Source organism: Eptesicus fuscus, chromosome 5, assembly GCF_027574615.1.
Source record: "Eptesicus fuscus isolate TK198812 chromosome 5, DD_ASM_mEF_20220401, whole genome shotgun sequence".
Taxonomy (NCBI): domain Eukaryota; kingdom Metazoa; phylum Chordata; class Mammalia; order Chiroptera; family Vespertilionidae; genus Eptesicus; species Eptesicus fuscus.
Window position 1 is genome coordinate 92,810,605 of NC_072477.1, and position 15,128 is coordinate 92,825,732.

Genomic DNA, 15,128 nt, shown 5'->3' on the forward strand with positions numbered 1-15,128 from the left:
TAACCCATGTACATAGACAGTAGGGTGGTGAAGGCCTGGGGCAAGGTAGAAGGAGTCAATGGGGGACAAAGGGGACATATGTAATACTCTCATCAATACAGATTTTCTTAAAAAAACAAGGAGTGTGGACATGTATGGCATTATACATCATTTTGTGAGATTGTTGAGTTCAATCTTTAGCAAATACTTATTGGGTATCTACTGTGAAGGAGCTACTGTGTTATATACTAGAGATTATTTTTTAAAAATTATATTTTTATTGATTTCAGAGAGGAAGGCAGAGGGAGAGAGAGATAGAAACATCAATGATGAGAGAGAATCATTGAGGCTGCCTCCTGCACGTGCCCTCCTCCTCCTCCGCCCCCGCACTGGCGATCAAGCTCATAACCCGGGCATGTGCTCTCACCATGAATTGAACTATGACCTCCTGGTTCATAGGTTGATGCTCAACCACTGAGCCACACTGGCAGGGTTAGACACTAGAGTTTCAGTGTTGAGCAAAATATAAATTCCCTGATCCATAAAGCTTATAGTCCTAGAGTTGGTGATTGACATAATCAAATGACCATATTAATGACTTTATAATTTCAAATAAAAAATGTTCTAAAAGAAAGAAAAGAAAGAATCAGGGAGTTTGACCTAAACGTAGGGATTATATGAAGCCTTCTCTGTTGCATTGATACTGGAGCTAAGATATGCTAGATGAAGAGGCATTGTGGGAGATGAGAACAATTCAGATTAGGACAGTATGTGCAAAGGCCCTCTGGTAGCAGGGTAGACGGTGCCTTTGAGGAAATGAAAGCAAGACTCTGTGACTGGAGCAAAGGGAGTGAATGAGATGAACGAGGAGAGATCATTGGGTAGGACCAGACCATGAAGGGACTAATAGGTCTTGGTGAGGATTTGGGTTTTGTCCTAACAGTAATGAGAATGTTTCAATAGCAAAGAGTGATAGAATCAAATTTACATTTTGAAAACACCAACTGGATTGGAAGGGATGCAAGTGATGTGGTGAGAACAGGTAGGTTGTTATAAAGCTACCAGATAGATGCTGGACTATGGGGGAGACAGTGGGGATGGAATAAAGTAGGCAAATTTGAGAGATTAGGAAATAAAATCATTAGGTGTTAATGATGGTTTGGATTTGTGGGGTAAAGGAGGTGGGGTGGTGGTCAAAGATAACTCCAGTGTTCTGGCTTGTAAACTGTATGCCAGGACCAACACTGAGAAATGGGAATAGGTTTGGTAGGGGAATTCATGAATCTAGTGTTGGATGTATTGAGTTGAGGTGGTTGGGTCTATAAGTTTGGAGTTTTGAGAAGGGTGCTGAGTGGAAGATATACTAGTACCTTTGGAAATGAACAATAATTTGATGTCAGTTGAAACTGGATCAAATGAGATTTCCAAGGGAGAGGACATAGAGAGGAGTAGAGCCCTATTGTTGGACTGAGCCTTGTGGAATGCTGTCGCTGGTTGAGAAGGAACAGTCAGAGGTAGAAGGGGAGTAGGAGAGTCCTGGGCACAACATGTTTCCAGAAGGATAAGTGATCAACAGAGCCAAAAGCTGTTGAAGTCAAGTAAGATGAGGACTAAAAACCCTTCAACTTTGGTGGCCTAAGTGAGGACAGTTTCCATGGAGGGAGGGAGGAGAATCTAGATTGTGAGGGTATGAGGAGTGTGGGTGGACAAGAGGATATGGAGATGGATATGGAGATGGTGAGAGTGGACAGCTCTTCCATGAAGTTTGGCTTTGGGTGGATTAATACATACAAGGCTACAGGTGAAGGGTGCAGAACCAGTGAGGGAGGGGTTTTGTTACATTTAAAGATGGCAGCCATCCTAGTTAAACCACCTTGGTCCCTGTTTTCTCATTCTTCAGACACTGTCTACCCAAGTAGACTAAACTACCCAATGGCAGGGATATCTGTTTTGTTTACTGTTGTATATTTGGTGCATTTTTATGGTGCCTCACACATTTGTTAAAATGAATAATGTCTCGCATTCAGGGAGCTCTGAAGCCTAAGCAGGGGTCTTCTCTGTCCCTCCCTCCTCCTTCCCCTGCTCCCTCTCTTTCCCAAGTGATGTGGTGAGAACAGGTAGTGGTTGTTATAAAGCTACCAGTTAGATGCTGGACTACGACAGAGGCAGTGGGGGGGTGGGGGGGGGGGAAGGGGAAAGAGCAAAGTAAGCAAATTTGAGAGAGATTTTAGTAGGTTACTTAATATTTAAAATCCACATGCCGTAAAATTTATTCTTTTTCATGTACAGTTATGAATTTTGACAAGTGCACATGGCTGTATATTCACAACTACAACCACGATATAGAAAAGTTCCATCATCACAGAAAACCTTCCATGTATCACCCCTTTATAGTCAGACCCTCACCCAACTCAGCTTCTGAGAACCACTGATTTGTTCTCCACCACTAGTTTTGCATTTTCCAGAATGTCATATGAATGGAATCATGCAGTTTGTTAGTATGTTGCATTTTTTACTTTGGCTTTTGTTACTTATCAGGGTGCACTTGAGATTTGTCCATGTTGTGTGCGTCAAAAGGTCACTTCTTTTTATTGCTGAGAAGTAGTCTATTATAGGGGTGGACCACAGTTTTATTTCTTTACTTACCAGCTGAGGTATATTTAGGTTGTTTATAGTATTAGGCTACTGGAGCTTCTGTAAACATACATGTGCAGTTTTTTGGGTGAACGTGAATTTCAGTTTCTTTTGGGAAAATACCTAGGATAGGTTTGCTGAATCGTAGGTAAGTGTATATTCAACTTTATAAGACACTGAAACACTGTTTTTGAGAGTGGCTCCCTCATTTTGCATTCACATTAGCAATGCGGGAGAGCTCCACCTCTGCATCATCATCAGTATTTGGTGTTAGGTAAAAAAAGTGGACATTGTAATGGGCATGTGGTAGTATCTCATTAAAAAAAGGATTTCAGATATAGGTGGGATTATATGGTATTTGTCTTTTTATTGTCTGACTTATTTCACTTAGCATAATGCTCTCAAGGTCCACCCATGTTGTCCAAAAGGCAGAATCTTGTTCTTTTTAAAGGCTGAATAATCTATATATATAAAAGGCTAAGCGACTATCGCATCCGAAACAACCGAACGGATGACCGAACAGGCTGCGTGGGGTGACCAGGCTGGCAGGGGGGTTAGTGAGGGGCGACCAAATGACTGAGCAGCAGGCTGCATGGGGTGACCAGGCAGACAGGGGGTTAGTGAGGGGCAACCAAATGACAGAGCAGCAGGCTGTGTGGGGTGACCAGGCCGGCAGGGGGGTTAGTGAGGGGTGACCAAACGACTGAGCAGTAGGCTGTATTGGGCTACCAGGCCCACGGGGGGGGGGCGGGCAGTTGGGGGGGACCAGACCGGCGGGGGGGGGGGCAGTGAGGGGCAACCAGGCCCAGCAGAGGGGGGCAGTGAGGGGCGACCAGGTTGGTGGGGAGGGCACTAAGGGGCGACCAGGCCAGCGGGGGGGGGCAGTTGGGGGCGACCAGGCCAGCAGGGGAGGCAGTCGGACATCCCCCGAGAGGTCCTGGATTGAAGAGGGTGTAGTCTGGGCTGAGGGGACCCCCACATGCACGAATTTTGTGCACCAGGTCTCTAGTATTTCATAATTTCTTTATCCATTCACCTGTCAACAGAAACAGGTTGTTTCCGTATCTTGGCTATTGTGAATAATGCTGCAATGAACATGGGAGGGAAAATGTCCCTTCACCTTCACCTAATGATTTCTTTTTTGGGGGGTATATACCCAGAAGATGGATTGATGGCTATTATGGTAGTTCCTTTTTTAATTTTTTTGAGGTAACTTCATACTGTTTTCCATAGTGGATGTACCAATTTACATTTTCACCAACAGTGCACAAGGGTTTCCTCTTCTTCACATCCTTGCCAACATATGTAATCTTTTATTTTTTTGGAAAATAGCCATCCTAACAGGTGTGAGGTAATATCTTATTGTGGTTTTGGCTTGCATTTCCCTGATGATTAGTTGGCTATATGTATGTCTTCAGATCTTCTGCCCATTTTTAAATTGGGTTATTTGTTTTTTTTGCTGTTGAGTTGTATGAATTCCTTATATATTTTGATTATTAACCCATTACCAGATATATGATTTGCAAATATTTTTCCCATTCTGTGGGTTGCCTTTTCATTTTGTTGATGGTTTCTTTTGCTGCATAGAGTCATTTTGATGTAGGCACTTTGTTTATTTTTGCTCTTATTACCCTTGCATTTGGTGTCAAATCCAAGAAAATCATTGCCAAGACCCATGTCAGGGAGCTCACTGCCTAGATTATTTCTAGGAGTTTTATGGTTTCAGGTCTTACATTCAAGTACATAATCCATTTTGAGTTGATTTGTTGTGAATGATGTAAACAGTGGTCCCGCTTCATTCTTTTGCATGTGGCCGTTCAGTTTCCCCACCATTTGTTGAAGAGACTGTTTCTTCCCCATTGTATATTCTTGCCTTCTTTGTTGTAAATTAACTGGCCACCTATGCATGCATTTAATTCTAGATACTCAATTCTGTACCATTGACCTGTGTGTCTGTTTTTATGCCAATACCATAGTGTTTTGATTACTGTAGCTTTGTAATATAGTTTGAAATCAGGAAACATGATGCCTCCAACTCTGTTCTTCTTTCTCAATATTGCTTTAGCTATTCAGGGTTTTTTGTTTTTGTTTTTTTTTGTATTCCATATGAAACTTAGAATTATTTTTTTTTAAATTTCTGTGAAAAATGCCATTGGGATTTTGATAGGGATTGTATTGACTCTCTAGATTGCTTTGGATTCTAATAATCTAGAATCCAAAATTAATATTGCTAAAATGTTCCTATATTAACAATATTAATTTTTCCAATCCATAAACCTGGGATATGTTTTCATTTATTTTTGTCTTCTAAAATTTCTCTCATCAATGTTTTTTTTTAAAAAATATATTTTTTTATTGATTTCAGAGAGAAAGGGAGAGGGAGAGAGACAGAAACATCAATGATGAGAGAGAATCATTGATCAGCTGCCTCCTGCATGCCCCCCACTGGGGATCAAGCCCACAACCCAGGCATGTTCCCTGACCTGGAATCGAACCGTTACCTCCTGGTACATAGATCACCACTCAACCACCGAGTCACACTGGCCAGGCTCTAATCAATGGTTTAAAGTTTTTAGTATACAGGTCTTTTTATCTTCTTGGTTAAGTTTATTCCTAAGTATTTTATTCATTTGTGATGCTATCACAAATGGGATTGTTTTCTTTTCAGATAAGTCATTGTGGGTATAAAGAAATGCAATTGATTTTTGCATATTGATTTTGTATCCTATCACTAACTGGATTTGTTTATTAGTTCTAATGTTTTTGTTTGTTTGTTTTTTGGGGGGGAGCACTTAGGGTTTTATACATAAAGGATCACGGCATCTGCAAATAATTCAGGTTATCTATTTTTTCTGGCCTGTGCCACTACGGCAGTGCAGACCTGGGGTTGGCCTTAGGGCAAGGCTGGGTGAGAGAAAACCAGGGACTTCCTCCATACTCTCCAGTACATTGGGGCCCTCTTGCTGGGTCTTCTGGATTGATAGGGGATTTTTCCTGGAGATTTTGCTGTGTAATTCCATGATTCATCCTCATTTGTTCAGGTCCTATTGCCTTCAGTTATTTAGTTTTCAGAGTCCACAGGTAGTTGCTTTTGGTATTACGTATGTGCAGAGAATTTTAACTGTAATCAGGACAAGTCATAGGCGTCCAGCTTATTTCATCTTGACTGGCACTGGAAGTTGATGTTTCTTTTTGACTAGGCCCAGTGAGAACATTTGGTCAAACTTGGGTAGAATATACTGCAGGGAAGGAAAGAACAGTAATCATTTCTGATTATCAAAAGCAAATAGGAATGGGAAAGGTGATCTGTAGTTTTTAAAGTGAGGTTTGGATGAAACAGTCAGAACTTGGTTCATCGAGATCTTCCATGCTGCCCTAGAAGTATTTGATTTAAAATGTCCCTGGAAGTTGGCTGAGACAGTCTAGTTCACCAGGCTATTTGTTCAAGAACATAGAACTCTTAGGGATGGAGGAACGTAACTTCAGTTTAACAGATATTTTAGCACCTGTATTCTTCTTTGACACATCAAAACTCCAAAAAGTGGTATTTTCTTAGAAGTTAGTTTCACTGCAGAAACTGAAATTTTATTAATGATCTTTTTGTATTCCTATATGAAAATCCATTAGTCTGTCTTGCACATTGGATTTTTTTCCCCATGCATGATTTTGTAACATGATGAATTTAACATTTAGAAAATTAAATTATACAGATTTTGCATATGTTAAGGCTTTTAATTTATATGATACTAGTGACCCGGTTCATGAAATTCGTGCACGGGGTGGGGGGGGGCGGGGGTTGGTGTCCCTCAGTCCGGCCTGCACCCTCTCCAATCTGGGACCCCTCGGGGAATGTCTGACTGCCGGGGGATGTCCCTGTGGGATTGGGCCTAAACCGGCAGTTGGACATCCCTCTAGCAATCCAGGACCACTGGCTCCTAACTGCTCACCTGCCTGCCTGCCCTATCACCCCTAACCACTCTGCCTGCCGGCCTGCTTGCCCCCAACTGCCCCCCACCCCCGCTGGCCTGATCACCCCCAAATGCCCTCTCCTGCTGGCCTCATGGCCCCCAATTGCCCTCCCCTGCCAGCCACATGGCCCCCAATAGCCATCACCTGCCAGCCTCATGGCCCACAACTGCCTTCCCCGGCTGGCCTCATGGCCCCCAACTGCCCTCCCCAGCCAGCCTCATGGCCCCCAACTGCCCTCCCCAGCCAGCCTCATGGCCTCCAACTACCCTCCCCAGCCAGAGGCCCTCTGCGCCTGGCCTGGCCAGAGGCCCATCCACACCCAGGCGCGGAATGCTTGCCTCGTTGCTGGGGTGATGATGCAAGTGTTCCCCCCACCCCTCCAGCCGCTCTGTGCCCGCTGCCCAGAGGCCCTCCGTGGCCAGGGTGAAACGCTTGCCTCGTCGCCGCAGCGATGAAGCAAGCATTCCGCCAGGCTGCTCACGCTGCCTACTCGCAGCAGCTGCGCCCCTGGGACTGGGGGACTCCGGCGGGGCTGAGAGGACTGGGTGCCACCACCTTGTGGCTATGGGCGCCGCCATCTTTGTGACGGAGTGACGGTTAATTTGCATATTGCCCTTTTATTAGATAGGATTAATCTGTACCTTCTGCTCAATTTTGCTATAAACCTAAAACTGCTCTAAAATGGTATTTAAAAAATGTTAATAGTCCTATTCATTAATATTTCATCGATGTCATCAAGAAAGTCTTTTAGCATTGGGAAAATGTCAAGCACACAGTGTCAAATTTTCTAAAATTCTAATGTTTACTTAAAAACTTGAATTTTATCATTGGTAACAAATACTGGTAGTTATTTTCTTTGAAGTGACAAGCTTTGTCCATTTTCAAGAAAATGTCTATAAATACTCAAATCTGAATAACTCTAGTTTGTCTGTTGTTTATTCTTTTCAGTAAAAATAGTGTTTCATGGAGAAAGCCACTAGTTCAGCTCAGAACTCAGCCAACAGTGCTTTTCCTTGACAACCATTATACTTTGAAAAGCAGCTGGGGTGCTTTATGTGTGCTTCTGAATTCTTTGCACAGAGTGTTAAAAACATGTTTACTCAAGGGTCAGTATTTAATGAATGATTTTTACTGTTTCATCAAGGACATTCTTAAATTAAACTGGCTTTTTCTTTTTTTCCCCACACAAGGCACTGAAGAATATAATGACTGTTAGTATAATTTGTTGTCACTGCCTTGACTTGCTCTATGTGCCAGCAGTTTTACTCACCTTTGCTTTTGCACCAATAGTGCAAACATCTACACCGTAAAAAAGACATCTTAGTATTATTCCGAAAATAGTTTTGATCTCATGAACCCCCTGAAAGGATCTCAGGATCCCCCAGAAATTGCAGACTTCAAGAACCACTTCTGTAGACGAACTTGGTGATAGGAGAATGGTACAAGAGGAGGTGGTACTTGAAACAAACACTCAAAGTTAGGGACCATTTCACAATCTGAGCTATGAAAGGGGTGTGTGTGACCTCATAATGGGGCCCAGAATTTCAGAAGACATGGAGTAAACATTGATTGGAATGATTTCAGCCATTGGGTTTCTAGCATTGAGAATAGTGGGAAATTGCCTAGTGAGAGTTGGACCAGATTGTAGAGGGCTGTGGATACCTTTGGAAAGAATCCAGTGCTGGGATTCAGGAGAATCTGGATTCTAATCTGGACTGTCCCTACTAACTAATATTAATCTTGGGCAAATCCATTCACCTTTATGGATCTTTGTGTTAAGCACGTAAAACATGCTCAAAAAATGTTTTGTTTGTTGAAATTAAATGATTTTATCTCTGGAAAATTAAGTGGTAATATTTTATTTTTCTGAGGGTTCTACAAACACTTTAATTATTTCTGTTATTAATTATCACAGTTAAGTCAACTGAGGCCTGATAAGTGAAATGGAATGTGGGTAGACAGTGACAGGACTGGAAGTGAGACATGGTCTCCTGACTTTAAGTCCATTCTATTTTTGGCTCATTGGTCTTCTGCCTCCTACACTGGAGAGACTTTCTGCTTACAGAGTAACTGTTACTTCCCTGACCCACTTCCTACCTGCTTTCCTTCCTTTATCCAGCTGGTCTGGTTTTGTCCTCCAATTATGCTGTTAGCACACACTTACTTTTCTTTGTGGCACTTATCACAAATACAGTCAAGTAATGAATTATGCAAATATTGTTTAAATATCTATGGCCTGGAACCAGGGTGTAAATTATATATAAACTCCTTATTCATCGTTATCTTCTCAAGACCTAGCAGGGTTCCCTCACATAGTAGGCACTCATAACAATGAAAATAAGGGGATTATTACATATCATGTGGGTAGTGTGGGCAATAAAGCTGTAGGAAGTCAGAGCAGGGAGGGAGTAGAGAGGCCTTGACTATTCCAGGAAGATCTCAGAGAAGAGAGGGGGCTTGATCTAGACCTTGTACGATGACCTGTAACTATACTGCTTTCACAGTGCTTTTAAGTTTTTTATGATCATGCAATTCATTTACTTCTTTGGGAAGCCATTGAATGGAGTGATATGATCTGAGGGCTAGAGGCTTGAGTGAGGGGATAGAAGGCTATTACTCTACTGTCAGGTTGTCATTACTAGGCCATTCATTTGGCCAGATAGAGCCAGAGCTGTGAAGTAGGTAGGGTGGTGGTCTTTTTCTTCCTTCCTGCCTTCCTCTATGCATATTTATTGAATACCTACTATGTGTTAGGCACTGGGAATACAAAAGAGAACAAAAGTAAACCCCTCCCTTTCCTCCTAGAACTTACATTGCAGTGGGATGAGGGAGAGACAGTCAATACATCAGTCAATGAAACAAATGTCAGATAGTGATAGGTGTTTGGCAAAGAATTAAAAGAAAGTAATATGATAGGAACCTGGTAACTACTTTGGTAAAGGTGAGAACACACTGAAATTTGAATGACACATGGCCAGCTAAACAAAGGTCAGGCAGAAAAGCATTCCAGGTAGAAGAGAAAGCCATTGCTACTGGCCAAGACAGAGATGCCTGGCACACTTGAGGATGGAAAAGTATGTGTGAGCATTGTTGGTGGAGGAAGAATGGAACAAGATGAATTTGGAGAGGTGAGCAGGAGCCACACCATTTAGAACTTTCTAGGCAAGGATAAGAAGTTTAGGTCTTTGTGCTTTGGGAAGCCATTGAATGGAGTGATATGATCTGAGGGCTAGAGGCTTGAGTGAGGGGATAGATAGCAGGGGTGCTGGGAGAAATGCCTGGATTTAGGCTATATTTTGGAAGTGGACATTTTCCTGTGTTCTTCCAATTTGTCCTTGATCAGATGTCTTTTAAGACATTTATTCTCTGTCCTTTTCCTACAGGGCTTCAGCCACTTCCAAGGTGTTGGCTAAATACCACACCTTGTGCTGCAAAATGTTACACTTCCTTGGTGAAGATTTGAATCTTCATAATTAACCTTCTTAAAAATAAAATTTTAATGTGGCAATTTGCAACTTGGTAGCGCTTTAGAATGAGTCTTGGGTTCTAAACCTGAATCAGTATCAACTGTGACTTTGGAAATCACTGAACCATTCTGAACTCAGTTGCCTGACCTGTAAAAGCGGTCTAATTATATCTACTATGCCTCGTTTACAGCACTGCCATGAAAACAATGGAAATGACATTTGAAAGTACAAAGTACTGGTTATGTGTGAAACGTTTGTCATGGCTCATATGTCTTCACATGTACCCAGTCTCCTTCATGAGAGTAAGAATAAAAGACCTCCAGGCAGACGGCTTTTATTCCATCAACAAGGATTTTTGAGTGCCCCCTACATTCTCAGCACTGTGTCATGTATTACGGAGAATACAGTAGAAGGGAACCTGGTGTCTGAACTCCAGTATGTAGTTGGAGGGATACAATTAACCCACATGGGAAGATGGATACTGCTTCTGGGCCTCATGAAGTGGGAAGGATTATAATAGGCGGAGGGAAGAGAAGATGATGAATTCAGACAGAGAAGAACAAGAATGAAGGTCCAGAGATGGTAGTTGAGCTGCATGCAGGGAAATAGAGGGCCAATGAGGATACATGTGTGGTCCACACTGGATGTTCTTGCCTTGTTTTTGCTTATGGGCTTATTAGAACTCCCTCCTACACATAGAGGGGATGGTTTGTGGCTGACTGTGCTGGCTGTCATTTCTTTTCTACCTTTGCCATCAACTATGAATCTTATTGAAACACAGTAATTATTCTTAAACATTGACTAATGCTTTACTATATAGTTACTGTAAAAAAGACTTTATTTTGGAATAAATATAGATTCACTAGCAGCTGCAAAGAAATGGAGAGAGGATTTTGGTACCCTTCCCTCATACTCCCCTATGGTGAGCATCTCATATAACTATAGTACAATAGCAAAACCAAGTGGTGGCATTGGTCAAGTCCACAGAGCTAATTCAGGTGTCACCAGTTATACATGCACTTCTCTGTATGTGTGTGTATAAAACTCTAGACAAGTTTGTCACATGTGTAGCTTCCTGTCACTACCACCTCTACCAAGATATACACTGTCCTATCACCCCAGGGTCTCTCGTGCTACCCCTTTATAGCAACACCTTCTTCCTCACCCATTCTTCAACCTTGGTGGCCACTAATCTGTTCTCTCTCTAGAATTTTATTTCAATGGTTATATAAGTAGGACCTTACAGTACGTAGCTTTTTGAGATTGTCTTCTTCACTCAGTAAACTTCCCTGAGGTTAATCCAAGTTGTCTTTCTTTTGATTGCTGAGTAATATTTCTCATTATAGGTGTACCATCCTTTGTTAAATCACTCACTGAAGAACATTTACTGCTCGTTTCTAGTTACTAGCTATTATGAATAAACTACTTTGAACATTCGTGTGTAGGTTTTTGTGTGGACTTAAGTTTTCATTTCTCTGCAGTAAAATGCCCAAGGTTGTCATTTTTAGGTCATATACTAAATCAATTTTTCATTTTAAAGAAACATTCCAACTATTTTCTAAAGTGGCCGGATCATTTATATTTCCACCAACAATGTGTGATCCAATTTTTTGCATTGTTGCCAGCACTTGGTATTATCACTTTTTTTTAGCCATTCTGATAGGTGTGTAATACTATCTCACCATGATTTTAATTCTTTTTTTTCCTTGAGATATAATTCACATACTGTAAGACTCACCCTTTTAAAGTGTACAGTTAAGTGCACTTTGTTCACTGACATGTGCAACCATCATCATTTATTTCCAAAGCATTTTCATCCCTCTAAAAAGAAACCCAGAACCCATTACCATTCACTCCCAATTCTGCCCTCTTCCCAGCCCCTGGCAGCCACTTACCTTCTGTCTCTAGTGATTTGCCAATGTGGGACATTTTATATAAATGAGATCTTATAATATGTGGCCTTTTGTGTCTGGCTACTTTCACCAAACATAATGTTTTAAAGGTTCATCCCTGTTGTAACATTCCATTGTATAGGTGTACCACATATTGCTTATCCATTCATTAGTTGATGGACACTAGGTTGTTTTCACTTTTGCCTATTATGAATAATGCTGCTATGAATATTTATGGGTAAGTTTTTATGTGGATATATATTTTCATCTCTCTTTGGTATATACCTAGGAGTAGAATTGCTGGATCATATGGTAACTCTATGTTTAACCTTTTGAGAAATTGCCAAACTGTTTTTCGAAGCAGCTGCACCATTTCCCTTCCCCACCAGCAATGTATGAGGATTCTAATGTCTTCACATCTTGGCCACCATTTGTTATTTTCTGTCTTACTGAATCAAGCATCCTAGTGGGAATGAAGTAGTATCTCATTGCATTTACCTAATGACTGGTAATGTTGAGCACCTTCTCATATGCTTACTAGTCGTTTGTATATCTTCTTTGGAGAAATGTCTCTTCGAGTCCTTTGCCCAGTATTTTTTTACATTTTTTAAAATTGATTTTTAGAGAGAGAGGAAGGGAGAGGGAGAGAGAGAAACATCGATATGAGAGACATGGATTGGCTGCCTCCTGCATGCCTCCTACAAGGTGTCAAGCCCACAACTTGGGCATGTGCCCTGACTGCGAATCAAAACAGCAACCTTTGGGTGCATGGGACAAGACCCAACCAACTGGGCCACACTGGCCAGGGCTAATTGTGTTTCTTTTTATTCTTTCTCAGTGTTTTCATTGCCCCCATATGGACATGGGGGCTGAGTGTGTTGACTGTCCTTGCTTTGCAAAGGGACATAAGTTCCTTACATATCTTGGACACTAGACCCTTATCAGATATATGATTTACAATCATGTCCTCCCATTCGTTGGAGCATGGTTACCATCTGTATAGCCTTTTCAGTGAAATGTCTCTTCATGTCTTTGGCCATGTTTGTCATCTCTTCTCACTAGACCTATGGCTGTAGACATTTTCCTTTATAGTATAAGTGAAAAGTCTTCAAACTCTTCTTTGCAGCAGCACTAGGAAGGAGCAGATACAACTGTTAAGCTACTCACAGCTATAGATATTTTCTTATTGAGGTAAAAAGATATAACATGGAATCTACCCTCTTCACAAATTTTTAAGTGTATAGTACAGTGTTGTTTACTATATGCAATTATACAGCGGATCTCCAGAACTTTTTCATTTTGCATGACTGAAACTCTGGACCCATTCAGCAGCAACTCCCCATCCTGCCCCTTCCCAGTCCCTGTCAACCACCATGCTACTTTTTGCTTCCATGAGTTTGACTACTTTAGAGACCTCATATAAGTGGAATCATGTAGTGTTTGTCCTCCTGCAACTTCCGTATTTCACTTAGCATGAAGTCTTCAAGATTCACTCACGTTGTAATATGTGACCATAGCTGTAGATTTGATCCATGCTAGTCAATTCTCATTTTTAATAATCTCATTTTGATAATCACATGATCTCACCACAACTCAGTTTCTCCATCAGCAAAATGGATTACAGTAGGTCCTTATGGCATGGAACTTTGAGGGTAATCAGCCTCAGAGCTTTGTAAATAATTGGTACTCAAATTCTGCAGATAGCTTCCTCTATACCGTCAGGTATAGCTCCTGTGCCCCAAATCAGGAGAAAGTTCTCACTCTGGTTTGTTGAAGAGACTTCACTGAGTATCCATTTTTTCTTCCTTAATTTTGTTTATTTTCTTGCATAATAATGTTAAATCCCAAAGCCTTTCTGGAGCACTTCAGTTCGTAAACACTGAGATGGTGAGGGAGGAAATCAAAATGAAGTCTGGTCCTCCATCAGAGGTCTTCTGTGATCCCAAAGAGGAGAGTCCTCCAGCCTCCACCTGGCCTCATGAGGCTCCCTGGTTCTTGGAGTTACTATGGAGACGTGCTCCAGTATTAAAAGGAAATTAAATAAAGCAATCTGAGAGTCTTGCCGGCTAGAAAATACAAGTTCTCACTTTTGTTCCCGAAGTCTGTGGTTGCTTTCTTCATTAAATTCTTTCTCAGTGTTTCATTGTCCCCAGGTGGACGTGGAGGCTGAATGTGTTGTCCTTGCAGAGGCTTTGCAGAGGGACACAGAGGTGTGTAAGATCTCTGGCCATCAAGCTGTGGTTTTAAATACGAAAGGATGATCATTATCTCCTTTCTGTCTTGGAAGCAGAACATCTGTCACCATCTGAGCTCTCTCTGTGGACATCCTAGCTCATGCAAACTTCTCTTGGGGAGGGGAAAAGTGAATTTGCCTTTATGCTTTCTTCTTCCCCACACTCCTCTACATTTCTGTAGGCCCTTCACTTCTGCATCATCCTGTCTCTTTGCCCAGCAGCTTCAGCTCTCGCCTTTCTCAGCCTGCACTGTGGTTTTGCAGACAAGTAGGGACATATCTGGGCACTGATCACAGTGGCTGCAGCAAGCACTGCCTGTGTATCCTGGCCAGAGGAGATCTCCCCTGTTTCCCCCACACTGCTCTGGCTCTCACTGGACAGACCCTCAGGGATGCTGTCAAGCATCAGTTCCTCTGGCTGGTTCTCATCTTTCTTTTATTTAAATCAGTTGTGACATCTGGCAGAATCATGCTTCCCCCCAGGGCCTGGGCAACCCCAGATGCTGCCAGCATGTTCCAGGGTCATTGTCTTCAGAGTGCACACAAGGCCATTCCATTTGTACCGACACAGGATGAAGAATGCAGGGCTAGGAGGGAGCTAGGAAGTCATCTCGTTCAACCCCTTAATGCCACATCACAAAATGATTTTATAGGAAAACAAAAACTCTAAGCTACAACTGTTAGTTGTTAGCATGTGGCCTAGTGCTGCTGTGTTGACTTTAAATAATCATAATTTCAACGATAAGACTATTTAACAATGTTAGTAGAAACCAGCATAGGGTTCCAAAAGTGCCCAATCCTTTGTTATAGCTTTGTAGTAAAGCAAAACTGTCATACTGAACGTCAGAGGAAGTGGACCGACACATACATACTTATAGGAGCATGCTGACATTTTATGCATAAATAAATGTGACTCAGTAACCTGTTGCACACTTCTCAGGGAAGGGAAGGGCA

The 15,128-nt window shown here is 41.9% G+C and overlaps 1 protein-coding gene across 1 annotated transcript in view; it reads left to right on the forward strand.

The window, feature by feature from the left end:
- CCDC3 (coiled-coil domain containing 3) overlaps window positions 1–15,128 on the forward strand; it is a 113,685-nt gene that overhangs the window by 14,593 nt on the left and 83,964 nt on the right. The window lies entirely within an intron of this gene.